The sequence below is a fragment of the Muscardinus avellanarius genome, assembly GCF_963383645.1.
Source record: "Muscardinus avellanarius genome assembly, chromosome: 2".
NCBI classification, from domain to species: Eukaryota; Metazoa; Chordata; class Mammalia; order Rodentia; family Gliridae; genus Muscardinus; species Muscardinus avellanarius.
Genome location: NC_137787.1, coordinates 117,841,304 through 117,867,792, shown reverse-complemented (window position 1 = coordinate 117,867,792; position 26,489 = coordinate 117,841,304).

Sequence of the window (26,489 nt, the reverse complement as noted above, 5' to 3'; positions counted from 1 at the left end):
CTCTGTGACACCATTCAAGGCCAAGAAAGCAGCCCTAGACCGTATGTAAAGGAACAAATGTGATTACATTTCAATAAAACTTTATTTAGAAAAACAAGCAGAGGGCCAGGTTTGGCCCATCAGTTGTCATTTGCTGACCCTGCTCTGTTTCCCATCCTTGCATTGGATAAGAACCAAAATTCCTAGAACCAACAAGGCTGGTGATAGAAGTGGAGGGGTGGTGGAAGGGCATGGACAGCCATCTGCTCGATGGCCCATTCTCCTAGAGAGCCACTTGGGGAGCCTCCACCCCTGTGCTGTCCACAGCTAAAGCTCTGTTAGTTCACATTTGTTTCCCCTTGAACTGAAAAGCTGTCTCTTGGCCCCATTCTTCCTACCTTTCTTCTCTTCATGTTCAATATTTTCTCTTGTGATTCCTTGAACAAGCAGGAGATGGGTCTCTTCATACACTAAGAATCTAGCCTTCAGCTTCAGCTGAAAGAGATCTGAGAATACTCAACTAAATCCTACATCTCAATAAACTTGCAGTGAGTGCCCAAGCAAATGTCACCATCTGGGGCCTCAGCACTAGGGGAGGGCAAGGCCTGTGCTCCTTCCTCTCCTGTGACCCCATCCACACCCCCTTTCTTCACCTGCATCTGTTTTAAATCAAATGTACACAGCCCCTGTTTTCTCTTTCTTCTTAGTGCTATAACCACCCAGCCACCACCTGGCAGGTAACCACTTTGGTGGGGGAGGGGGCCCCTCCCAGCCCCAACACCAAAATGTCTTCCATTAATCCTGACAAGGGAGTCCAAATTCCTCTCCTTCCTCCATCAGAGAAAACCTTATCTCCATATGGCCCCCCTGGTAAATGCAAATAAATATTATATCACAGAGGGGGTAATAGAGACAGGGTCATTTCCCACATGCCTACACATCAACCAGTGGAACAGCATCTCACATTTAGCTCTCTTTCACAGGCTCTGTGTTGTCAGATGAGAAACTGGAGCTCAGTGGTAAGCAGTTTGCCTACAGAAAGGCTCAGGATTGGGATTCAAACCCAGGTGTGCGTCTGTCTCTCTCTCGGTACTGAAGATTGAACTATTCACCGGTGTTCTACCATGGAGCTATATCCCAGCCCCCCTCCCCTTTATTTTTTGAAACAGGGTTTCGCTAAATTTTTCAGGGTCTCACTAAGTTGCCAAGGCTGGCTTCAAACCTGTGATCCTTCTGTCTCAAGCTCCCAAATAGTGGGATCCAAGTTGTGGGATACTGTCTCTGGCTTGAACCCAGGTCTCTGGATCCTAACGTCCTCATTGTGGATGCCTTGATAGTGGCCCAGTATGCCATGGTGCCTACCCAAAGGTCTGCACTCTCTCCCCCTGGAGCAGAGAGGGGCGGTAGAGCAGGGCTTCATGGGTAAGAGCCGGCTATGGGGACACACACATCATCCTATTCAGGAGACAGAGGTGGAGCAGGCCTGGGAGGTCAGCTGAGGTGTGCCCAAGGCTCCTGGGGTGGACCATGAGCAGTAGGGTGTTGTGTGGGAAAAACAGCAGCTCCTTCCTGGCTGGTCTCCTCTGCCATTGCTCTCCATTTGCCCAAGGAACAGCCCGAGGGGCTGTGTTGGACACACGCCTGCTCTGGGCATAGGTCCTGCACCCTCAACCTGGAGGGGCTTGTTAGCACCATGCTTCCAAGCAGGCTGAGAAGTTTTCAAACATGACTGGAGAGGTGTGTGGAAACAAAACTGACAAAACAAAGGGGGGTTGACTGTGATGCAGCCAGAGAGAAGGGGTGCAAGCAGGCAGTGGGTTCCTGGGGTGGGGGTGCTGGGCTTTTAAGGATGGGTGATGGTTGCCTCCAGAAGCCATTTCTATGTGAACCTGGACTCTGCAGAACCCCACCCTCCCACCCGGCCTGCTGTGAAGCCTCCGGGCTGTGCATGCACACAGGCTCTAGACATGTGTTCTCTGCTCTGGAGTCACGAGGCCAGGCTATGTCTACTCTAGTTGTATCCTGGCCCTGGGATGGGAGGAGGTGTCATAGGGAGGAGAGCATGTGGGGTCACAGAGGAGGCTGGGTGGGTAGAGGGCAGTGGTTCTTGAGCATAGTGTTGGATGCTGGCACTGGTTGTTTGCCCATGCCATGCCCACGCTGGGTCCTCAGGATGCCCCCAGGCAGTCCTACTAAGCCTCAATTCACAGAAAGAAACAGAGCCACAGGAAAGCCAAGGCATTAGCCTCGCCTGATGACAGGAGGATCACGGGTCTGAGCCAGCTTCAGCAACTTAGTGGGATGATGTTTCAAAATAAAATAAAAAAGGTTGGGGTGTAGCTCGGAGGTAGAGAGCCTCTGGGTTTAACTCCCAGTACCACAAGAAAAAGAAAGAAGAAAGAAAGTAAAGAAGAAAGAAAGTCAAGGTAGTCGCTATCATGGAAGCAGCAGAGTGGCAAGGTGGTGGGTGGGCAGCTACCTCCTAGCTGGACCACCCTTGGAGTGCAAGACTTAGGTGCTCAGAATGCTGCTCCGACTTGGTGGCACCAGCAGCACCAGATGCCTTCCTCAGTCTTCATCAATCACAGTGAAGGATCGGTTTGTGTCTCAGCCTGTGAGAAGCTTCCGAGCAGGTCTGTGGAGTTCAAAGCTGTTGGGATGTTTCACTGTTTCCTGTGCACCCCGGCCTTCCATTTACAGCCTGGCTAGCCCCGGGGCCTGCCAGACACAGCCTTCTTTCTGCATTCTCACCCAGCCGCCTCAGCCCTCCCTTTGCCAGCATTTGTGTGGGCTGCAGGAATGGTGGGCGGTGGGATGTTTGGGTTGAACTTCTCATACTAGTATTGGAGGTGGCTAAAATGTGATCTGGGAGGTGTCTCAGAGTAGCATCTTCTCTGTCCCTGGGAAAAACAGCACCTACACCCCAGGGGGTCTGTTTCAGAGCCCACCACACTCTGGCCTTGCTGAGCAGCAGGGGTTCATTCTAGTAACTAAGGAAGGGTTAGGCTTTGGGGCAAATAATAAATGAATGATTGTCTGTTCTTGAATCTGACCACAGGTGTGGAAGCAAATAGATACCTTACTTTTGTCCTGTAAACACACCTTGTGCAGGTACATGCTTGTCTGCTCCCCTCACTTGCATGAGAGAGATGCCCTTCTCATGCCCTGGCAGTGCTGGATCTTCGCTGCTCAAAGGACACTGCAGCTTTGACGCAGCTCCCCGCTCCTTCCAGCAGGGGCAAAACAATCCATCAGCAAGGCCTGAGCGTTCCCCAGAGCCTGGCGTGGCCCCTGGGAAGGCAGGTCACTGTTGAGCAACACCACACAGTCTAGCATTCATTTCCAGATGCCTCTGGGGCTTGATTGTTTTCTTCCTCTCCCTGCACCGCCCTCCGTATAGTTACCCGATTTTGCAAGATCTGCACAACACATGTGTATGGATCCTCTCCTTGGCCATTGAGATCTCTTAGTCCTGTGCTGCTTGGCTTTCCCGTGCTGATGGCTTTCATCAGCTGTACCTGGCAGAGGGGACCGCAGTGGCAGGTCACTAGCAGTGCTCACAGGCTCCCCTGCTGGCAGGCTGGCACTTTTGTTAGAGTGGGGAAGGATAGGCAGGCCTGGGAAACTTGTTCTTAGTTTTTGGTGGAAGATAATATCCTTGTTTGCAATATAGGGAGTGTGTGTGGAGCTCTGGGCTTCCACAGAAAAAAATCAAAGGAAAAATACCAAGATCTCCTTGGGTCGCAAGGTCTTCAGAGGGCCTTCACGCAGCTCATTTTAAGTGCAGGCTGCGATGGGCCGGCAGGGCTCCTCTCTGGTGAGGTGAATGAAGATGGGTAAAGCCCAGTGGTGACTGAAACTCTGGGGACATCTGAGATGCCCCCTTGGAGTCAAGGGAGACATTTTGCTGCAAATACTCAGCCTGGGGCAGCTTCCTGCGTGGAGGCGTATGGGCCAAGTGTTGTGTCCACTGTTAGAAGCCTAGGATGGGCTGCAAAGAACTAGAGGGCCAACACCTTCAGGTTTGTGTATAAGATTTGCTGAGAAGACGTGGGGGTGGGGGGTGGCAGCTCATTTCCCATCAACTGTAGAGGTGGTTACACTGACTCATCACTCACAGTACCAGATCCTTCTCTTCTTCACCTGAGCTTCACTGGTAGCATAAATGGCTGTTTCCACAAAAAAAAAAAAGAAAAAAATTTCCTTTTCTCCCAGGGCACCCAGTGAGACTGCATCTTGTTTCCCAGCCTCCCATTGGGTGTGGCTGTAGGAACAGGACTCAAGTGAGAGGGTGGAAGTATAGTACATGCTCCCGGGCCTGCCCGGAAGGCTTCTCTCCAGGAATGGTGGGGAAACCAGAGGGAAGGAGCCTGGGCTCCTGTGTGGAAGGAAGGTTGCTGCTGTCATCAACATTGGCAGAGACTTCGAAGGAATGGGATATAAGCTTTCACTGGGTGAAGCCCCTGAGGTGGGACATTTGCTTGTTACAGCAGCTAGCATGGGTTTTCCTGGCTAATACACACTGATCACACCTCCCAGCTGCAACCCTTGTCTTGCTCTTGGTCCTTGCCCTACTTCTTGCCTTTCTGTACTGCTTGGTGTCCTCTGTGTGTGTCTCAGCCCCTCTTCCTCACTATGTCTTTATTTCTAGCTCCCTTTCTCTCATCTTTTTTTTCTGTCTTAGAGGATAAAGTGTCTTTCCTTTCAAATCTAGTCTTACCCACTTGCACCTTTGATTCTGACCCCCTACCACTATTAGTTCTTCTTCTGCTTCACCCTGTGAATATTTTTTCTCCCATACAGTTTAAATCTCTATCTTTCATTGACTCTGTTGCTTCTTGTCTATGGGTATGTTCCAGCAATCCCACAACTTGCTAATCATGTGTCTATTTCTACTCAATGTAAGCCTTTTTGAAAAAACAGTCTTCCCTCACAGGATCCTTGCTCCCCTGCCCTCTCCTGCTTCCCTCTCTCTGGGCAGTGGCAGCCTGCCTTGGCCCTTGGTTCATGCCCAGCCAAAGCCAGCCTCAGTGGCAGCATGTGCCATTGTCTTTGTGGTTCCCACGCCTCAGCCTCTCTGGCACCGGTACCTTCCACCAGGCCTTCCCTGTGGAGTAGGGCCTCTCTGGGTTTTGGCAGCTCTTCCCTTCCCAGCCTGGCTGGCTCTGGGTCAGGAAACGGCAGGTACCGGGCTCAGGCCCCTCTGCTCCAGGCTTCCTCTCAGCAATCTGGGTTTTCTTGCTGCCACCTTCATGCCAGACAGTAACCACACCTGCCCCTCCCTTGTGCCTGTCCCCTGCCTGCTGTTTTCTGAGGTGTCGGGGATGTCAGGTGTAAGCCAGCAGCTGCCTGGTCCTGCCAGTTCCATCTCACAGGGAGCCCCAGGTCAGCTCTCCTTGTGTTGATGGAGTCACTACTGTGATTCAGGCTCTCATTGTCTTTGCTCAGTTGAGCCTTCTCAATGGCAGCAACCATCTTCTTGTTCCTCACTTTCCTTCTATCCACTGGGGTAGGCAGCATGGGCAGACTCTCGTGCCTGGACATGGGGCCCAGATAGGAAGAGCGTGGGCTGTGGGCTCAGGTGGATCTGGATCCTGTCTTGGCCCTGCCACCGCAGAAACTGTTGACTTTGGCACTAACTTAATCTTTCTGAAGCTCAGGTTGTGCATGTAAAATGTGATAACACCTACTTTAACAGGGCTCTGAGAATTAAATAAGGGCGGTACGTGACGCCCCCGGGCACATGATAGGTGTTCAGTACTTTCAGCTGTCTCCCTCCCTCTTGCTGGGGGAAGGCGTGTATGCAGCGGTACTGAGTCCAGGTACTCAGTCCTCAGGATACTGTGCTCTCCAGGGCCCCGCTGACTCCATGAGGGGCCCTCAAGATCTTATACCACCTTTTCATCCCTGCTTTTTTTTTTTTTTCTTCAGTTGTGGGAATGGAACCCAGGTCCAGGGCCTTACACATGCTAAGGCAAGCTCTTGAACACTGAGCTACATGCCCAGCCCCTTCATCCCTCCTGAACCTTTTTTTTCCCTAGGACATTTACAAATGGTAAAGTTGTCTTCCAAACTGTAAGTCTTATGTGCTGGTAGAAATTAGGTCATTTGAAACCCATTTCATGTGTATGGAAGGATGAGGCCGGGCATTGATGAGAATGCCTCCCCAGGAACACTGTGGCATGAGAGCACCTCAGAGGTCGGTTCTGGCAGTGGTTCCTTTTGGGCATTGGGCCATGGTCCCCAATGCAAGGGGCCCTAAAGCCGTGAATGGACCCATGACACCAGAGGGGGAAATCCCACACAGCTTCTGCATGAAAATCAAATTTCACAACTAGCCCGAGGTCATGAGTGTAGACCTCGCATGGTACCAGCAGGCCAGCGCCTGCCCAAGTGTCTCTCTGCCCCACTGTGGAGAGGGCAAGGTCAGTGGCCATGCATTTCCAATGCATTACCAGTGCTTAATAAACGCCATAAATTCCCAAGCCAGGCTTATTGTGAAAGTTAAAAAAGAATAAAGACACAAAACCATGAAGGTATTCACTGCAGAAGAGTGCCAACTTTTGCAGGAAGTGCTGGACCTGTCCAGGGGCCCTCACCTGCCCTGTGTTTGGCTGCTTGACACCTTCCTCTGGCCAGCTGTTTAGGACAGCCTGGCCTGTGGGTTAGTGAGCACTAGAGTGCTATGTTGGCCATTGCCTCATTATTGTTTGTGTCTGGATTATCTCCCAAAGGCTTCTGTTTTGAAAGCATAGTCTCCAGTGCAGCAGGGTTCAGAGGTATTACTTACAAGCAGTGGTTGGATTTTAAGGGCTCTGATCTCATCGTGGATTAATCTATTTGATGGATTAATCCATTATTAGCTGAATGGACTACCAGGAGGTGGGACCTGTTTGGAAGAAACAGGTCACTGGGGTGTGCCCTGGAAGGGTATATCTTGCCCCCAACTTGCTCTTGCTCTTGCTCTTGCTTTCCCATGCTCCCTCTCTCCTCCTAGGCCGCCATGAGCTGAGCAGCTTTCCTCTTCCCATCCTTCCACCATGGTGCTCTGCCACCTCATACTCAGAGCAACAGAGCCAGCCAGCCATGAACTGAACCTGTGAAACTGTGAGCCAAAGTAAGTCTTTCCTTCTCTAGTCATTCTTGTCAAGAATCCTCCAGTTTTAGATTCCATGAAGATCTTAGAAAGCAACCCCTCTCCCACAAAATAAAAAATCACCATGGCCCAGAAGTTGAATGGCTAACAAAATTAGGCAATATTTGTTCCTTGTTGAGTATTTATTTAGGTACTTGGGATTAAGCCCAGGGACATTCTACCTCTGAGCTACACCTCCAGCCCTTTTAAAATTTTTGAAACAGAGTCTTGTGAAGTTTCTCAAGCCTGCGATCCTCTTGTCCCAGCCTTCAAGTACTGGAATCATAGGTATCTACCACCACAACTGGTTTCTTATTGTTTTTTTTTTAACGTTTTCCTCACAGAGAACAAATTTATTTCTTAACCTTGATTCTTTAGGACTCTGGGTTATGAATCCCTACAACCTCACAGACTCAAGGGTTTGAAGGTGTCCCCTATAGTTCTTGTGTTGGAAACTTAATCCAAAAATTTCACATGTTAATGGCATTTGAAGGTAGGGCCACTGGAAAGTAACAGGAGGAGATGAGGCTATGAGGGTCGGGTGCCTGTGATGACATTAGTGGCTTCTGAAAAAGAGTACAAGAGACTGGAGTCACCATGCTTGCTGTATTTTTTCATGCATGACGCTGCCCACATGTTCTGACATAGCACAAGGCCCTCACTAGGTGCTAAGCAGATTCCAGCACTGTACTTTCCAGAACCATGAGTCAAAATTCTGTTGTTTATAAATAACCTGGTATTGGGTGTTTTGTTATAGCAACTGAAAATGGATTAATACACATTACAGACTCAGAACCCATCCTAAGTAACAGGCCAGCAAGGCTTTGATCACTGAGGAAACATGAGAGGGAAAGGTGTGTACTGAGAATGGAGGCAGGTAGGTTTCAGAAGTCCAGGCAGTAGCACAAGAAAACTCACTCAGTATGATCCAAATTATCTACCCCTAGTTTAATAACTAGTGTATGAAAAATCTTAAAGGTGGTGTCACCTGTGGCTGAGTTCCCACCACGTCATCCTTCTCGACAAGGCCACGGAAGCTGCAGCCGTGGGAACCCATTAGCATTTGTGTGGAAACAGCCTATTGCTTGGTTATCTTCCATAGGTTCTGGAACATTCAGCAGAGACATAGGAAAAATTACAGTTTAATATTTCTTTTAACATGAGCTCTCTTTTGAAGAACATTTTCAAGCAGGTATATTATTGTAGCAGGCGTGGCCCATGTTCCATCAGGGGCAAGTCTGAGCACGGACCTCGGGGGAGGTTTCCGGTCCTGCCTTTCACTTCTGTGTGAGGGCAGAGTAGAGGAAGGGACTCCTGTTAAATCACCTGCACATGAGTTGGGTCAGCTCATGTAGCCATGGGAACTCCTGGTGCTACTTACCCCTGTGGGTTCCCTGAAGTAGGACCCATGTATGCTAGCAGGATGAGGGGCTCCTGAAGCAAACGTGCTCTCTGTCACTGTGTCCCAGGCTGTGGGTCTGCAGCTGAGTCCTCAGTTGCCTGAAGAGTTCTGTTTGCTTGGGAAAAGGAAGCAGGTAATGGACACGTAGGGTGGAGGCCAGGGGCACAGGAGAGGCTTTCATTGGCAGGAGGCACCCACAGAGGGTCTGGACCAGGCTTGCGGGAAGCATCACACAGGGGGGTGGGGGTAGGGATTCTGCAGGCTCAGTCAAGGTTCCCTCTATACTTCAGACTAAGTGGGGTGACCTTGGACAGGGTGCTTGCCTGCTCCAAGCCTGCTGCCTCTGAAACAGGGGCTCTGGTGCCTGCTCCTAAGGCAGCTGCTGCAGAGAAGGTCCCCAGCCTGGTCCCAGCTGCCAGGACTGGCCTGTGAGGACTCCCATACGGGAGGAAAACAGTTGATGCTGGTGAGTGCAGATGTGTAGGTGGAGAAAGAATCTTTGCTGAGGACCTGACATTGAGACTAAGCTGGAGAAACTAGTAGAAATTTATTAAGTATGGACTCAGGGAAGGGCCAGGGCTGGCTGGGCAGGTGCTGGCAACACAAGCACTTAGTTACCTCGAGAGTGGGATGTTAAAAAGTAGATCCTCCTCAGTGGGGACTAGAGACTTTGGAAAACAGAATAGATGGACTATAAAATCTATTAGCAGGAATAGTTTCCTTGATTTATTGTATTTTTTCCTTCTTTTTTCTGGTGCTGGGGTGGAGCCCAGTGCTGTTTTGAGCATACTAGGCAAGCACTCCATTATTGAGTCCCCTGACTTTTTGTACTGGGAATTGAACCCATGGGCATTCTATCTCCTGGCTACATTCCTAGCCCCCCACCCCTTTTAGTACTGGAGATCAAACCCAGCGGCATTTCTACCTCCCTTAGTCCATTTTATTTTGAAATAGGGTCTCGAGCCGGGCGTGGTGGCGCACGCTTGTAATTCCCGCACTTGGGAGGCTGAGACAGGAGGATCACACAGGTTCGAAGCCAGCCTCAGCTACTTAGTGAGGCTCTCAGCAACTTAGTGAGACCCTGCTTCCAAATAAAATATAAAAATAGGTCTGGGAGTATAGCCCGGAGGTAGAAAGCCTATGGGTTTCACCCCCGGTACCACACACAGAAAGAAAGAAAGAAAGAAAGAAAGAAAGAAAGAAAGAAAGAAAGAAAGAAAGAGAAAGGGAAGGAAGGAAGGAAGGAAAGAAAGAAAGAAAGAAAGAGAGAAAGAAAGAAGAAATAGGGTCTCACTAAGTTCTTGTGGGCCTCACTAAGTTGCTGAGGCTAGCTTTGAATCTGCAATCATCCTGTCTCAGTCTCCCAAGTACTGGGACTGCGCACCTTGCCTGGCTCTCATTCCATCTCTATTATTTCCATACTAACTGAATCCAATGTGAAGTTCTTTGATGGTTGAATTAGTTTGCACTGATTATCCATATGATTCAACAAAATGCAATCACTACACAGGCTCATAGCAACAGCTGGACAAATGTATGCTCTGGAAGGAAGTTGTGACTCTGCATTGAGGCACCACAGAGAAGCTGAGACCAGGTGGCATAGCACATGGGGAGCCACGGAAGGTTATGAGCAGAGCAGGGCTGATGAAAGGCACATAGATGAGAAGAGAGAGCCAGCGAGAGCGCGTGAGCAGTCAGCTCTTAGAGACCATATCAACCCGTTTCTATAATTTTTTTTTTGCATAACTGGGGATTTAATCCAAAGGCATCTACTTCCAAGTTACTATTTTTTATTATTTATTTTGAAACAGCATCTCACTAAGTTACAGAAGCCTCACTAAGTAGCTGAGGCTGGCTTGAAACCTGCAATCCTCCTGTCTCAGCCTCCCAACTACTGGGATTACAAGCATGCACCACTATACCCAAATCCAGTTTCTGTAGTTCAAACACTCATGCATTGTGGGAAGAGGGCATAAAAGAGAGCCCTAATTTGGCAACTAACCATGAATACGGAGAACTTTCTGACAATATTAACTTTCAGCTTAGTGTCTTAGTCTGTTTTCTGTTGCTATAACAGACTACCTGAGTCTGAATAATTTATGAAGAAAAGAGGTTTACTGAGCTTACAATTCTGGAGGTCCAAGAGCTCAGCTTCTGGGAAGGACCATGTGCTGTGTCATATCATGGTGGGAAAACTCCAAGGGAAGTGGGTGTGTGCAGAAAAATAGACAAATGGGGTGGCATGTGTGGGAGAGACAGACAGACGGGGTGGCTGACCCACTTTTTAACATCCCACTCTCGAGGTAACTAATCCAATCCCTTGAGCCCTAACTCACTCCTATGAGACCTAATCCAGTCTCCAGAGAGCTAACCTGTCTCTCTAGAAAAACATTGCTCCATTCCTGAGGGTGGAGCCCTATGATGTAATCTTCTCCCACTAGCTCCACCTCTTAAAGGCCCTACCACCTTGAGGTCTAGGCTTCCAGCACTCAAACTTTGGGGGACAAACCACCTGCCAATGCAGCCCTCAGACTTAAATATATGACTTCAGCTAAAGAAAAGCCCCGTGGTCCATTCTTGGGTCTGCCATCCAATGTGTATACATGCTATTAATGGGATGAAGAGTGCACAGAGGCTGGATAACCTGCAAGGTGCATTTGGGGTCCTCAGTGCCCCATCTCCCTTACTATGTTATGGTGCTATGCTCCAGTGCCATAGCGGGTGATTGGGAGCTTGCCAAAGGCCTACTGCGTGCTAAGAGATGACACACAATCTTATTTGTGTGTGAAAGTCATTTTAGAAATGTTTTCAGGCAGCCCTTCTCTGTGCAGAAGCCTTCCTTAGCTCCCAGTTCACCAGAGCATCTAGTTGCAGTCCCTCTGTACAGCTTCAAGGCCAGCCAGTCCCTTCTCCACCTGGGTCCCCGGGGGCCTCAGCACTTGCTGGGGCAGCCCCTCTCTGCCACCCCTGGCTCCTGGTTTGCTCAGCCTGGGCCTAGAAGGTCTTCTGTCTCCAGTACTTCTCAATCTAGGCCTCCCCCAGCCTCAGGTGTTTCTCACCACTCTCAGAAAGCCTGCCTCGGTTTCCCTGCCCTCTGCACTCCATCACTCCCAGCTGTGCAGATTGCTTTGGGCCTCTCATGTTCCTCATTACTGTTTCCCTGAGTTTTTCTTGCGTTCATAGCACTAACCTCTTAAAGGGAGGCACGTTCCTCTACATTTTTTTTTAATGGTACTGGGGGTGGAACCCAGGGGCTTTCTACCTCCGGACTATACTCCCAGACCTATTTTATATTTTATTTGGAAACAGGGTCTCACTAAGTTGCTGAGAGCCTCACTAAGAAGCTGAGGCTGGCTTCGAACCTGTGAGATCCTCCTGCCTCGGCCTCCCAAGGGCAGGGATTACAAGCGTGTGCCACCACATCTGGCCCTCCACATCTTCTGAGTTCTTAGACAAGCAAAAATTAATTCATGTGAGTTAATAGGCTGACTGATTGATAAGGTTAGTAAATGACTGGTAAGATGCTATTGCACACCAGACTTTTAAAAAGGCCTAGCAGATTTCAGAGGTGGCTAGAACAAAAGAGTGAATAGAATGGCATTAGCAGCCGCTGCAAACCCTCTGGTTTGGGGATAGCTGCCGAGTGGTCTTGAGCATCTCCTGGTTTTGCTGTTCTTTCTTTTGAACAGCTGGCCTTTTGCTCCTGAGAGTGTGGTGCCGAATTAGGCACTAAAACACGCATCAGTGCTGGTGGAGGCTGTGACCCTTACTGGGCTTCGCAGGAGCTGGAGGAGAGACTGCCTAAGCTGGCCTTCCCGCCCCCTTTGCAGGAGCACCTGTGTGCATCCGCAACACCCAGGTGGGTGCACACCCGCTCCCGGCTCTGCCCGCCGAGCGCCTGCCACCACCTCTTGCTCTGTCAGTGGGCAATCTGGCAGCCACTGGGCTTGCTGCTGTTTGCAGCCCTACCAGTTGGTTAGCTCCGGGTGGGTAGCCCAGACCGGGCCACCCTGTTACCTCTGGCTCCGGGCCACTGGGATTGTCACTCCCCAGATGCCAGTGCCTGCCCAACATCCAGGGCAAGAAGGAGCCCAGAGAGGTCACCTGGTTTTCCCTCTTGCCTGAGGTGAGACCACACCTAAGCTCAGTGGGATGGAGAGAATCAAGCCCGCTGTAGAATCTGCAGAGGAGCTTCCCCCGGGTAACTGGCTGAAGCATTTGGCAAGCCCTCCGCCAGGAAGCTGCTATGCTCACTCGGGAAACTGCTTGTTTGCCGTTCTCATGGCAAGGGTAGAGCAGGCCAGCAACCCAAGGAGGAGGGGGAGCAGCTGTGTGCCCGCCTGGGAGCTGGCTGGCACCTAGGTCAGCCCGGCACGGGACTGCCCATTCCTGCTCAGGCCCTTATCCTGGAATAAATAAAGTTTTGGCAGGAAAGAAATGTGGACAGACTCAGTCAAAACTTAGACCTATTTATTCATTCATTCAGTAAGTTTGTGTTGAGCCCACAATGCCTGCTGTCCTGTGTGCTAAGGACAAAAAGTATAGCCAGAAACACGCAGTTCCTGTGGCCACTGAGGGGAGTCCCAGCCTGGGTTGCAGGACACTAGCAGGGCCAGTGAAGTCTGTGCAGCTGTCCCTTTGCCATGGGACCCCCTGGGTGCCTGAGATCACAGAGAGTGCTGGACCCTGCAGGGACTGTTTTTTCTTCTATGTACATACCTGCCATAACATTTAATTTATATGCCAGGCACAGTAAGAGATCAGCGACACGAGTAAAGCAGAGCCATTGTAGTGATGCGCTGTAATAACAATTGTACGGATGGTCTCTTTCCTCTCCCATCCTTCTCATTGGCCACAGCTAATGGGGAATGAGGGCAGCAAAACCATGGGCAGGGCACGGTGCTTGCAAAGCCTCCTTTGCAGTCTCCTGGTGTCCTGAACGACTCGAGAGACTGTGGGGGCACTACTCCTGACATTATCCCCTCTCATGGTCTCGCGCAGGGCACTCAGGGCCATCTCACACCTCCTGTGACTTGACCTGGTGTGGGCAATAAAGAGCTGTTGATAATTCCTAGAGCTGTCGTCTACCAGTCCCACCCTGGCCTGAGCCAGCTTCCATGATCCAGGAACTTTATGTAACACCATAGCCCTTGACCTGCCAGCACCTGTGAACTCACATGTCCCTGGCCCTCAGCATGTCACTGTACTTACTATGACCGAGTCCTTATAAGAAGAAGAGAGTGGGACACACACATACACAGAAGACCATGCAAGGACGCAGGATGAAGACTGGCATCCATCTGCAAGCCAAGGAGGCCTCAGGAGAAACTGACCCTGTTGACATCTTGATCTTGGACTTTCAGCTTCCAGACGGTGCCCTGTCCATGGCACTTTGGTACGGTGCCTCCATCAGCATTGGGCTACTACAACAAAATCCTTGACTTAAAAACAGGCTTAAAACCAGCGTGAGCTTGTGGCCTTGTGCGGAACAAGTGTATGTTCCTTGTTTAGCAGGTGTTTCACTCTGCTCTGTCTGGCTGTAGTCAGTCTGTCTGTCTTTCGGGGCACATTCAGGGATGTTCCTGGGCCAGGTACAACTTCCAACCTGGAAGTTGTCTCCCACAGTGAGGCAGCCTCTGAGCCATGTGATCTTCCCCCACGCCTGAACTCCTGAAGGGCCACTGAAGTCCTAAATGTCACCTGTGAGCAGCTCAGCTGGGGAGAGGCATGAGGGCTAGGATGGTAAAGCCTGAATATTCTGGAACCCTTCTTTAGGTTGGTCCAAATGCCTGCTCTGTACCCCTCAATTATATTTTAATATCTATGTATACACTTTCACACCACAATGACTGAACATTGTTAATTAGGTTACACACACACACACACACACACACACACACACACACACACATTAATGATAGAAAACGCCAAATTCCAGTTGCTAGCAAGCCAGCGGCCCAGCCTCTCCTCTGCTAAATAGAGGGACCCATTATACTGGAATATTATTTTCTCATGGTTAGGAACCATTACATCAGCCTTGATGTAATAACATTGTTTAACTTCAAGGTGTATTTATTTTGGTTTGGAGTTCAGATGGGTTAGCTGTTAGCCAGGAATTGAACAAAACCCAGACAAAGCCATGAAGCTTTGAAATGAACCATTGCGCCAGCTCCCATCTCCCCTCCCCAAAACAAATACACCACAGACAGGGTTCCAGTGCCACAGTGGAGGTGGGGACCTCAGTGCTGATGGATTGAGAGGGAGTTTTATATTCTTTCTAAGGTGGTTGGCTGATGCCATTTCTGCTAGCTGGGAGCTTAGTGGGTAAAGGAGCCCCCACCCAGTGAGGGTGTGAACATCCTAGCATGCTTCTCTTGGCAGACCGGTCTTCTCTCTGAGCTGCCATGGGCTGGGCTCTCCCCACAGGTGAAGTGTAAGGAAAGTGCCTGAACCCATTGCTCCAGGAGCACAGGCAGGGGGGCTTGTCAGTGCCTGAGCCCAGGCTCTCTGCGTAAGAACTCCTGGTGTTGAGAGGGTCCACTGAGGTTTTCAATCATTTCTTCTGAGCCCAGTCTTTGAAGGGCACTGGGGATGGGAAGATCTGTGCCTCTGGGGCTGTGATACCCCCTTGGCTGGAAAGCAAGCAGATGGGCAGCTGCAACTTGGCCACTGAAGCTGCCTGGAGGAGGCTTGGGGTCACGTTACTGTTCTCTCTTTTCTTGCATGTGCTTGGGAACGTCCACAGCAGGCTATAATCAAATAAACTCCTGTCCCCAATTACCTTTGGATATCCATTCCTCTCCCATCAGGGTTAGGGAGAGGTGGACAGAAGGGAAGGCTGGGGCAGGGCAGGGTGGGCAGGAGCGGCGCTGGGCAGAAGGAACACACTGGCAGGAGTGGCAGCTGGAGCCATTTCGTAGGGGTGTGATGGAAGATCCCTGGACAGTATAGAGACGTTGGGTGTTTTACTCACAGAAATGCTTTGGGGCCTTGGAGACACAGGGTAGAAAGAGCTGCACAGCTTGCCTGACCTCTCCAGGGCTTCCCAGGAGCCAGCAACCCACTGTCGACTTTGCCACAGACAGGGATCTGGGGCTCAAGTCACTGAAGACACCAAGTGCACCTCTCCCTTCAGCTGCTCTGTGTGGGCGACCCCACACCTTGTGGGCCTCGTCCTGGCTCTGCGCCACTTGGGAGGCCTTGAGCCCTCCCAGTGACCAGCAACATCCCTTCCAAGCCTCATCAGCCTTCAGGGGTGGTGCCTGCTGGTGCTTTATAAAGTTCGCTGGGGCTGCAGATGTGCAGCCATGATATATGGCTGTCTCCCTGTGGCTGACAGATTAAGGCTTGGCCTTTTAGTTTATGTCCTGCTGCTGTGTCCCCTCAGCAGGAGTGGTACCTATCCATGATGTTCGGTTGCATTCAACTGCACTGTGAGCTCTCAAGTGTAGGTTAGGTGACCACAGCTGCACTGTGCTATTTCCCCATGTTAACTTGTCCATCCAAGACACAGATCCCTCCCCACCCCCGCCATCAGGACAACCATTCCAGCTGTGGTGGCACCCACCCACCCAGCTGCTGCATGAAGGAGCAGGAAGAAGACAGAAGGCCACAGCTCTAGCTCTCCCTCTTCTCTGACTCTGCTGTTCAACTCTTGTAGCAGGCCCACTGGACACGGCCGCTCTTGGCATAAGAACACATGCGCAGGTGAACGCAAATGCAGACATGGATGCCACTGAAACACGAGTGTTCCAAACAAGCACTTGCCTCTTTCTGTGCTTATATTATTATTATTATTATTATTATTATTATTATCCATTTTACTCCTTAGTTTTGATATTGGGGATTGAACCCAGGAACACTCTACCTCTGAGCTATACTCTCAGCCTATTTTTTTTTTTGAAACAGGATCTTGCTAAGTTGCTGAGACTAGTCTCGAATCTGTAATCCTTCTGTCTCAGCCTCCCAAGTGCTAGAGTTACAGGCATGTGCAACCACACCCGTTCTGTTCTATTCCTTCTTATTGCATCAAAAAGTGAGTATCCTAGCCTGGCGTGGTGGGATTACACTTGTAATCCCAGCATTTGGGAGGTTGAGACAGGAGGATCACGGTTCTCAGACAGCCTCAGCTACTTAGTGTGAGGCCCTTTGCAACTCAGTGAGACCCTGTTTCAAAAATATAGAATAAAATATAGGGCCGGAGATGTTGTTCGGAGGTAGAATGGCCCTGGGTTCCATCCCCAGTACCCCCCCCACACACACACACGTGAGTATCCTGATCCAAGAAATTTGGATTCCTGAGGCAGTCTCATTTCACAACCTGAAATGTATGAAATTAGCAGGGCGGAGTCTGGGACCGTGTGGCCAGCTCTTTGTCCACCAGATGGGGGACACTGTACTTTTCTCTCTGCTTTTGCCTGTGTTGGGGAATTTCCACAAACAATTTAAGACAAAGGGAACCCTTGGCTCCAATCATCCCAGCCATGCCCTTTGTGCCTCCTGTGCCGGAGGAGAGGGAGCCCCAGCATGCCCACAGAGCGCACAGACCGAGGCCCAAGCAAAGGCCGCCGAGGGTGTGGAGGAACCCTGTGGCCTCTGTGTGCCTGCATTTGGGAGGCCTGATTCAGAGCCCACTCCTGGCAAGTGGCATGAAGTTCTTCCCTCTCAAGTGGGGAGCCATCCTACTGGGAAGCTGAGGTGAAGCAGGGGACTGCCCCCGGGATTTGCGCCAAACAGAGACTCCATCCAGCTCCGCTTGGCTCCCCAGTAACTCTACCCCTCCAGGCAAAGGACTGACAGCCCTCAAGACTCACCATGAGGGTCGGCCTCTCTTGCCTAAGACTGAACTCATCTGTTTTGTGTGCACCATCAGGGGAGCTTGCGGAGGACAGAGACCCCTGGGTTCTTGAGCCTGCAGAGGCTGGGCCCTGTGACCTCCAGCTCTACTCCTCTGTCTGCTTCCTCCTCAGTGATGCTGCTGGGGTTCCTAGTTGCTTCAGCTGCTCATCTGCCCTTCTTTCCAAACCTTTCCCAGTGGAGTGGGGAGTGGCTGCCAACCTTCACACTGCCAGATCCGAGCAAATTCTCCATCTGTGCCACTCTGGGCTGCGCCACCCTGGGCCCTGGCCCTCCTCCCTCTCCACTGTGCTGACCATGCCCCACCCCCATCTTCACTGGCCCTCTTACCTCTGAAGGTCCAGGGGCCAGGGCTCATCCTGGGCCTTGGCTCTTTTCTGCCCACACCCTCTCACTGGCAAATTCATCTTGGTCCTGGCTTTCAATACCATCTAGATACTGGTGGCTTTCACCTCTGCCCTGAATCCCAAACATCTGCTCTGCTCCCAGCCTAACGGACCTCTCTGAATCAGACCATGCAGGGAGAAGTTTGATTCTTCCTGGCTCTCCCACCTTGTAGATGGCACTGCATCTCCTTGGCTGCTCAGCCTGTCATCGGGGAACCATCCTCTTCCTACAGACTCACCTTCGATCTGTCAGCAGCTATAGCCAGGGGCAGGATCCAGCCACCACATGTCACCTGGCTCTGCAGCTGCACCTGACCCCCTTCCTGCTCCCTCTGCATGCCTTCTCCACCTGCAGCCTGCAGTGATCTCACTTTGTGAGTCAAATCACAGCAGCACTTGATAAACCCCCTGAACGCCATTCCATTGCCCTTAGAGTGAAACCCAGGCTCCTTGCCATGCCTTTTGTGCACATTCAGTGTTTTGTCTCACTCTTACTTTTGAATTGAACTCTTGTTTTATTTAGAGCAGCATGGTGCCCAGCTGAGCATCTGTATGTATCTGAGTGGTGCTTCGTTCTGGGATTGTCCTCTTCAGGGAACCAGCTTAGCCCAGAGGATGCAAAATCTTGCTCTTCTACGTTTTCCTCCTTTCTACTGCTTAAATTGGAGTTGTGCAGGGTGGTGCTCCAGGCACCATCTTGTGATTATGAGGCAACTTGATGACAGACACTTCATAGGGAAGGTAGAAGGAGCTGGACCCTGAATGACCAAAAGCTATCATACCCAGCTTGGAAATCCCTAATTTTGAGATTCTCTCATATAAGAAATATCTTGTGTTGGGGACTAATTGAAGCCAAATCTGATCCTAAGGAGTAGAAACTTGCAGAGTTCCATGTGATTGTCTCTGCCTCTACCATTTGTTTGCACCATTTTGCTTTTGCCCCACCATGTTCCAACCATACTGGTCTTCTTTCTATTGCTTGGAATAGCCCAGGTCTCTACGGCTGCCTCTTTTTTATCTTTTGACATAACCTATGTTAGGCCTTCCCTAACTTATAAAGCCCCCAACCAGTCTGCGTCCCATGAACCTCCTTTTGACTTTTCACTCTGTGATATCATTTTATTTTCTTTTAAAAACATGCTATTACCCTTACCCCACCCTAGATCGCAATTTCCTGGAGAACAGGGGCCTGACATCTTGCTCATGGCCACATCTCCCGGATGCAGCATAAGATACTTTCTTCATAGGTATTTGGTAAATGAATGACTGGAATAGGATGACTTTTCAGAACTTTTTGAAAGAACTTTGTCTTGGCTGTGGCTGTAGGTCACCAGATCCCTTCCTGCTATGTTTGAGAATAGATTAGCTGATACCCCTGGCATCTTCACAGCAGTAGGGATATGAAAACATCGTAACTCCTTGCGCCCTGAAAGCTCAGGTCTCCTGGGTGAGATGGGGAATTTAGCCAGGCTGGATGTGGCTGGCGCGGCTCTTCCTAGCTGTGCTGGAGCTCTGCATGGCGTCCAGAGGGCACAGAGCACTGTTCTCTGGCTCTCTGGTCTTAATAGAGGCAGAAGCTGTGTGAAGATGTCAGGGCTAGGGCAATACTTGACCCAAGGAGGGGGGAAAGATAGTGCATTGCTAGTAGGAGGGGTACAGGGGAGAGTGCTACAGGCTGATCAAGAGCAGACATGACACTGAAGGGCGGGCACAGGGGCATGGCCTGGTGTATATGGACCAACCTGGCTCTGCCACAGGAAGCCCACATCCTGAGAAAGCCCTCATCTCAGGAAGCCAGGATTCTGGCCATCCTAGAGCTAGGGCCTAATGGACTCCTTAAGAGTAACTCTTCATGGCTAGGGGTGAAGAAGAACTTCAGTAACCCAGAGCCAGAGTGGCTGTGCAGCTGGAGGAAAGGCCTCATGGGTGGCACAGGGAATGTGAACTTTCCTTCTATAACAGTCACTGGAAAGGCCTGCAGGATAGAAGGAGTGAAGGCCTGAGCCATGCATTCACCGAAGGAGCCCTCATACAGAGCTCAGCAGCTGTCGCCATCCTGTTTTAGCTGGAGATGCCTTGTCTCCCAGGAGTCTTGTCCCCTGGGCAGGCTGAGGCCAGGCACTGGCTGAAGGCAACAGTGCCATGCTAACCTGACTTCACACAGTCCAGAGGCAAGTGGCCAGTGAGGCCCATGAGTCAGGTCCTGGGAGGGTCACTGCTTCCTACCAGCTGCCCCTCAAACCTGTGATAAGGACAGGGATGCCAGCTCTCTCTGTCCTCCTCCTGAAGACGAGGCCTTCCCTAGTTCCCCAGTAAAGTACCTCAGGGGGTAAGTCCCCTTGAATTTGTGAACAAGTAGGTTTGCTTGCAGAGAGCAGCGGAGTAAGCCCCCAAGTCTTCTCTATGTCACAGCAGAGATCCCGAGGCAGCCCTCAGAACCTTCATGACCCACTCTAGTCTTGGGAGTCATGGTCTGGGTGGCCCGGCCAGCCATCCCTCCCTGCCCCTGGCCAGCTGGGCTCTACCTCCTCCAGGGTCACTCCAGTCCTCCGCAGCCCTCCTCTTCCACCCACTTTCTGTGTGGCCCAGGGTTCACCACCTGCTCCCAAGGCAGGATGGTGCACAGCCCACCTGGGATGGGCTTTTTCCACCCAGTCCTCGGTGTACATGTGCAGTGAACATGTGCACAGTTTTGAACACTAGGCTGTATCAGGAGGGGCTAGGGCTTATGGAGGACCTCGGACTCCAGAACCTACTCTCTAGGTAGAGATGGCCAGTCAGCCTCAGTGGGTGATCGTGTCTGAGACTGTACTAGGGCCAGAAAGGACTTGCAGTTAGCCAAGCCCCTGCAGTGTGACTGTCTTACTTACAGGGACAAACCGCATCCTCAAAGGATTGTACAATAAGGCAGCAGTTTCCCCCACGGATCATAAGCATCAGCAGAGCAGGCTCCAGGCCCACATCCCAAAGAAAACCGAGGTGCCTGCAGGTTCTTCTTCAGTGTAATTAGCTTCCTTGCTCTGGGCTATTCTTTCTGAATCAGTAAGAAGTTAGAGGGGCATAAGAAGCAGGGCACACTCTCAGGGAAATGACAGCCAAATGTAATTTTTTGCATTTCTTTATCCTAAAGATGCTTGTTCTCTGTCTCAGCTTCTTCCTTCTTCCTCCTCCTTCCCTTTCTTCTCTCCTTTCCCCTACACTGACTCTCTCTCATTTCTCCTCTCCCTCTTTCTGGAAAGGTATGTAAGAGTGAATCCTCAAATCCCTGGCTTGACAGTTTGCAGGAAAATATCTGGACAGACAGACTGCAGGCAGGGAGCACTGGGGACACTACCTGGCAGCTGGGGCTCTACTCATGGCCCGGTTAGCAACACTAATACCCACAGACTCTGGGAAACTTTTACCAACTTAGCAGACACAAAGTCCATGTTTGTCCTCCAATGGATCAGAACTCAAATACTGTAAACTGCTTCATAGTGGAGAACTGAGTTACCCACCAATACAAAGCACTAAAGGGATTGAACATGTGGCACCCAGGGAAGTGTATGAGAAATGATTCTGTTGACAAAGGCCCAGGGGCTTCCTGAGGCCCAGGGTGGGAAAAGAGGCAAGACAGGGGACAGCAGTATGAACAGGGCGCCCGGCCCAGGGAAAGGGCTTAAAGTTGAGAGTGCTTGAAATTAACACAGCTTTAGGAGCCAACAGAGAGACTAGGCAGGAAGACAGAGCAGGCACCACCTCTGCTGCGTTTCTTCTATAACTCCAGTGGCTTTCCCTGCAGAATTACCTTCAATGTCAACACTGAGGCCAGTTTGCTAACTGCATAAATTCAATTAGATCCATTACTTGGTAGGCTGAGACAGGTTTGAGGCCAGCCTCAGCAACTTAGTGTGACCCTGTTTCAAAATTAAAATTAAAATAAGGGTAGGGGTATAGCTCAGTGGTAGAATGCAATCCCTAACCAGGAGTGGTGGCACACGCTTGTAATCCCCGCGCTTGGGAGGCGGAGACAGGAGGATTGTGCAGGTTCGAAGCCAGCCTTGCTGGCTTAAGAGACCCTGCTTCCAAATAAAAATATAAAAAAAATAGGTCTGGGAGTGTACTCCAGAGGTAGAAGGTTTCCAGGAACCCCAGTACCACTACCAAAAAAAAAAAAAAAAATGAATGCAATTCATAGCCCCAGCCAACCAACCAACCAACCAACAAACAAACAAATGTCTTACATCAGGAGCCATGGCATGAAGCCAACAATCTTACTAGTCTTCCTTAAACTACTCGATGGTAGCAGTTTCAGGTTTAAGGCAGATCAATGGAGAACACCTTTGTGCAGCAGCAAAATGGAGTCCTTAGCTTCTGTATTTATAAATGCACTGAGTTTATTGGTTTAGTTTAAAAAGTGAAAAATACATCCCAGAAAAGCAAGGCTGGTTCAACATATGCAAATCAATACATGTTATTCACCACATAAATAGAACTAAGAACAAAAGTGAAAAATACATCTGTATATAAACATAATCTGCTTTTAAAAAAGATATCTGTATACAAGCATCATTTGCTTTATTTCTGTGTTGGCCCTATCACCTGTCAGACCCCAAGACATGCTATCTTGACTCAGTTGTACGTTTTGTATATGCCATTGGACAGATAGGTCATGACTTTTCCTCTAAGTAGTAGTTCTCAAAGGTCAGCTTTGAAGTTAAGAACAGCGAAGGAGTGAGGATGCTAATGAAGGGGAGTTTGGTACTTGGACCCGGAGTTCCCAAAGTGGACACAGTGGGGTTCGGAGGCCCAAAGCAGCTTTGCAAAGGCTTCACTTTTCCTCCCCCACCCATGCTGTTAGGGATTGAACTCAGGGCCCTTCTATCTCTGAGCTACACCCCCAGACCTTTTTTTAAATTTTGAAATAGAGTCGTGCTAGGCACTGGGAGTCTTGCTAAGTTGCTGAGGCTGGCCTCAAACCTGCAATCTTCATGTTTCAGCCTCCCAAGTACCGGGGTTACAGGTATGTACTACCACACCTAGCTTCTACTTGTCCTTTGTTAGTTGCAAGACAATCAGCTCACAGGGTTCTGGGCCACACCTGGGCATGTGGGGGCGGCTATAGAACTTCTATTGTAGAAATGGGAGGGGGCTCAATTCTTCTTGCCCCACCTCCAGCTCCTGTGTGTGAGCCCAGTGCCGGGGTCCTAGTTCAGGGAGTCTACTCTTCATGTTCCTATTTTGATCTTTATTGCCAACACCTTTCCCATCCCTCATGCCCCCTGCCTCCCGCCTTCAGCCACTGCAATGCTGCAGTGTTCTCTAGACATGCTCCTGGGAGGGGCTGCATGCCCTCGAGCCCCCCCCCCCAGCCCCTCCTGCAGGTCTAGGCACTTGGCCTCCCTGCCTCAGCTCAGCTTGGCCCTCCCAGCATACTGAGAAGGGGGTATCAGACAATGGCTTATGTGTCTCTATATCCCCAGCAACTAGTTCATCATGCTCATTGAATGGGAAGGGACTGCGCTAGGAATAGTATGTGATTAGCAATCTGAAATGGGCCACTAACCAACTGCTGTATTTAGTGCCTCTATTTTTTTTTTTTTTTTTTTAGAAAATATACCAACTTGGACAGCCATTCCCAGAGGCCTGCTGTTGAATTATTTCCTGGGTGTTCACATGTGTGAAATCTTACTCTCAAACAGCCTCCAGGAGCTCCGCTCCTGCCCTGCTAGGTGAAGCCAGGGAGGTCCTCTCAAGCTAGCTACCTCCATTCCACTTCTGTGGTCTCCTGGAGAATGGGCCCCAGACACAGTGGTTTGTGTGGATCTTGATAAGAAACAACAGATTTCAGGGGTTCAGAAGTGGAGGAGGCCGGCTCAATAGTAAGGCAGTAGACAAGAATCCCACAGAATGATTCTTTACTAAAGCCTCTTTAGCTAACAGATGGGGGCCTGGAAGGTGTGATATGCCTGTTGCAGCCACATGTTTATCCCGGGGAGAGGACCAGGAGCACAGATGGTGGCTGCCATGGAGCTGACCAGAACACAGGGTCTGCGTTGGAGTCTGAGGCCTATGGCTGATCTTGAGGGTACTGGCTAAACCACACATGGGCCCCTGTGCTGCTTCATCTGTCCCACATGATGAGCCAAAGAACTAAGGCAGGCACTGTGCTGGGTACCAGGCAGCTTGAGATGGTGGTGTTTGAGCTCATGCTGCTCCAGACCTGAAAGGAAGCAGTGCTACAGCCTTGAAGGTAGAATGGAGGAAGGGGGGAGCTGTCCAGCTGTCCTGGAAGGAAACAGAGCTGTCTTTTCAAAGTCGTCCCCACACACCACGATTGCATCAAGACCTCAAAGACACGAGGCTGCTCAGGGTGTTCTCTGGGGCTCCACGTAGGTGTCTGAGCTTGTAAAGCGAAGCTTGGGCCTGAGGGTCCTCCTCTGCTGGATCCTCCTTCACACCAGACTTGGGCCGTCCATCTTCTGTGCCCGGGGCTGCTGTTGGACAAGATACTGCTTTGGATATGGCAGACAGCTCTTCAGTGCAGACATGCAGCTGTCCTAGAGAAGCATGAGCAGGATGGTGACATTTGACAACAGTAGCTTATTAACCTGTGGTGAAGTGAATGCCAATCCCTGAGCCCAACTCTGCCCAAACCTTTCTCCAGCTGAGGGCCTTCTCTTTACCTCTATGCCCCGCAGGGGCTAGGTGACCAAGAACTGCAGCTAGGTTAATTCTTTTTGCAAATATATACACACAAAGTTGGTGTGGGAGCAAGTGCTCCGAGGTCCCTGGGAGACTTCTAACCTCTGTGTGCCCGGCTCTATGGCGTCCCAGCCTTTCTTCCTAACTTCTCCACTGGCCCAGGGTCTTTGATGGTAGCAAGGAGCCCGCATTCTGCATGGAGGCGGCCTGGTCTGCAGCCATTGTGGAGGGTGTCGGCTACAGCATGGATGTGCAATATTCTATTCAAAACTGACAGGTACAGTCATATCCCTGGCAAAGAGGGAAAGCTGAGGTCACCAGCCCAAGGAGAATCGAGCCCAATTCTATCTCAATGAGCCTTTGCAGCAACAGGGCCAGATTCCTGCCCCTCAGGACAGGATGGGGAGCCCCCTACCAAAGGTACGAGGTGACTGGAAGAACTCAATTTACACCCTTGGCTCCTGTGGGCTGGGGGATCAGCAGAGGGCAGGATAATCCCAGCTTCTAGAGCAGATGGTTTCTGACTACCGCTTGACCCAGTTCCCTCCCAGCAGATGACTGGCAGCAGGGCCGACAGCTCCTCCACCAGGGGAACAGAGCATGGACCCTCCCAATCTCCCCTTCCCTCCTCCCATCAGCAAGGCCACAGTGGCTTTTAGCTCTCCGGTGCCATGTCAACGGGCATAATGCTGCACCTTCTTGAAGGTGGGAGCCCTTCCTTACCCTTCTTCTCTTCCCCCATCCCAGTCCAGCCCAGGTAAGGCTGGCAATAGAAGTGCTGCAGCTAGGCAGGCCAGGAATGCTGCTTCCAGGGCCTGTGCTGGGGAGTGGAGGGTATTAAACCCTTCACTGGCTTAATGACTTCCCTCATTCAATCATCCCTTTGGTAAGCTCTCCCTGATCATGTCAGATCTGGCACTAGACAGGGCCCCTGAGGCCTTGTCCCCGTGCTGGAGATAGACTGGTAAAGAGATAACAGCCAGGCACTGGGCGTCGGGGCCTAAGCAGGTAAGTAACCATTCATGGCACACAAGAATCGGGGAGGGTTTCACCAAGGAGAGACAGACCAAGTTTGCCATATGCTGGGTGGGTCTGGTGATGGAGAAGGCTGGAGGACCAGAGTTTGTGCCCACAGAGAGAAGATGCAGGCAAAACCACCAAGGTGGGCCCAGCCTGGCTCAGAGTTACTCTGCAGGATGCACTGGGAGGCAGAGCATCTTCTTTCTGTCTAGGAATCACAGGCTCCTCTTGGGACAGGGAGTGAAGACAGGATTGAAGCAGCAGAGAAGGGGTCTTGCCTGGGAAGGCCCCCCAGAACAGGAGGGCTGCCATCTCAGGGGTCCCTATGGGCCCCTGCTTCTGACTTCAAGTTGGCAAGCGCAGATCAGTCCTAATTTGGGCCATGGATTTCAGGTCGGTTCCTCTGATTGGGAGAGAGGGGGCGCTCCACCTCCAGACTTGCCAGCCTCCAGGCCTGCGGTCCTAGCAGAGCTCCACCCTGCAGGGCTGGCGCTCCAGAGGTTCGAGAAGGGAGTGTGAAGGGGGCGGGGCGGTGGAGACGGACCCCAGAGAGAGGAGGCTGTTTTGCCTTGGTTGTCCAACACCCCAATGTTCAAGAAAGCCAGAATGACCCATTCACCTCTCCCTTGTAGTCTGCCTGTGGCCAGGTGAGGTCAGATTGGGTAGTGGACTGGTGGAGGCTGTGTTCGGGTCCCTGGGCTCTAGACCTGTGGGCATTGTATTGCCCCAGACTCGGGTGAGGGGTGAAGAGAGACAGGAGGAATGAATTACACTCAGGGTCCTGGACTGAACCTGGAGTCAGAGTTCTATGGATAACGTTTGTTTTGTTTGTTTGTTTGTTTGTTTGAGGCTGAACACGTCCAGGAACCATCCTTTATGGGTTTAACAAGGAGCTTGACCCAGTGGTCTGGGTCTCCTGGCCAGCCAGCCAGAGTGATAGTGGTGTCACTATGCCTCCTTGAAGGATGAGGAGGTAGAAACTGGAGTCAGGACTCTAGCCAAGGACACTTACAGAGCTGGTGGTGGC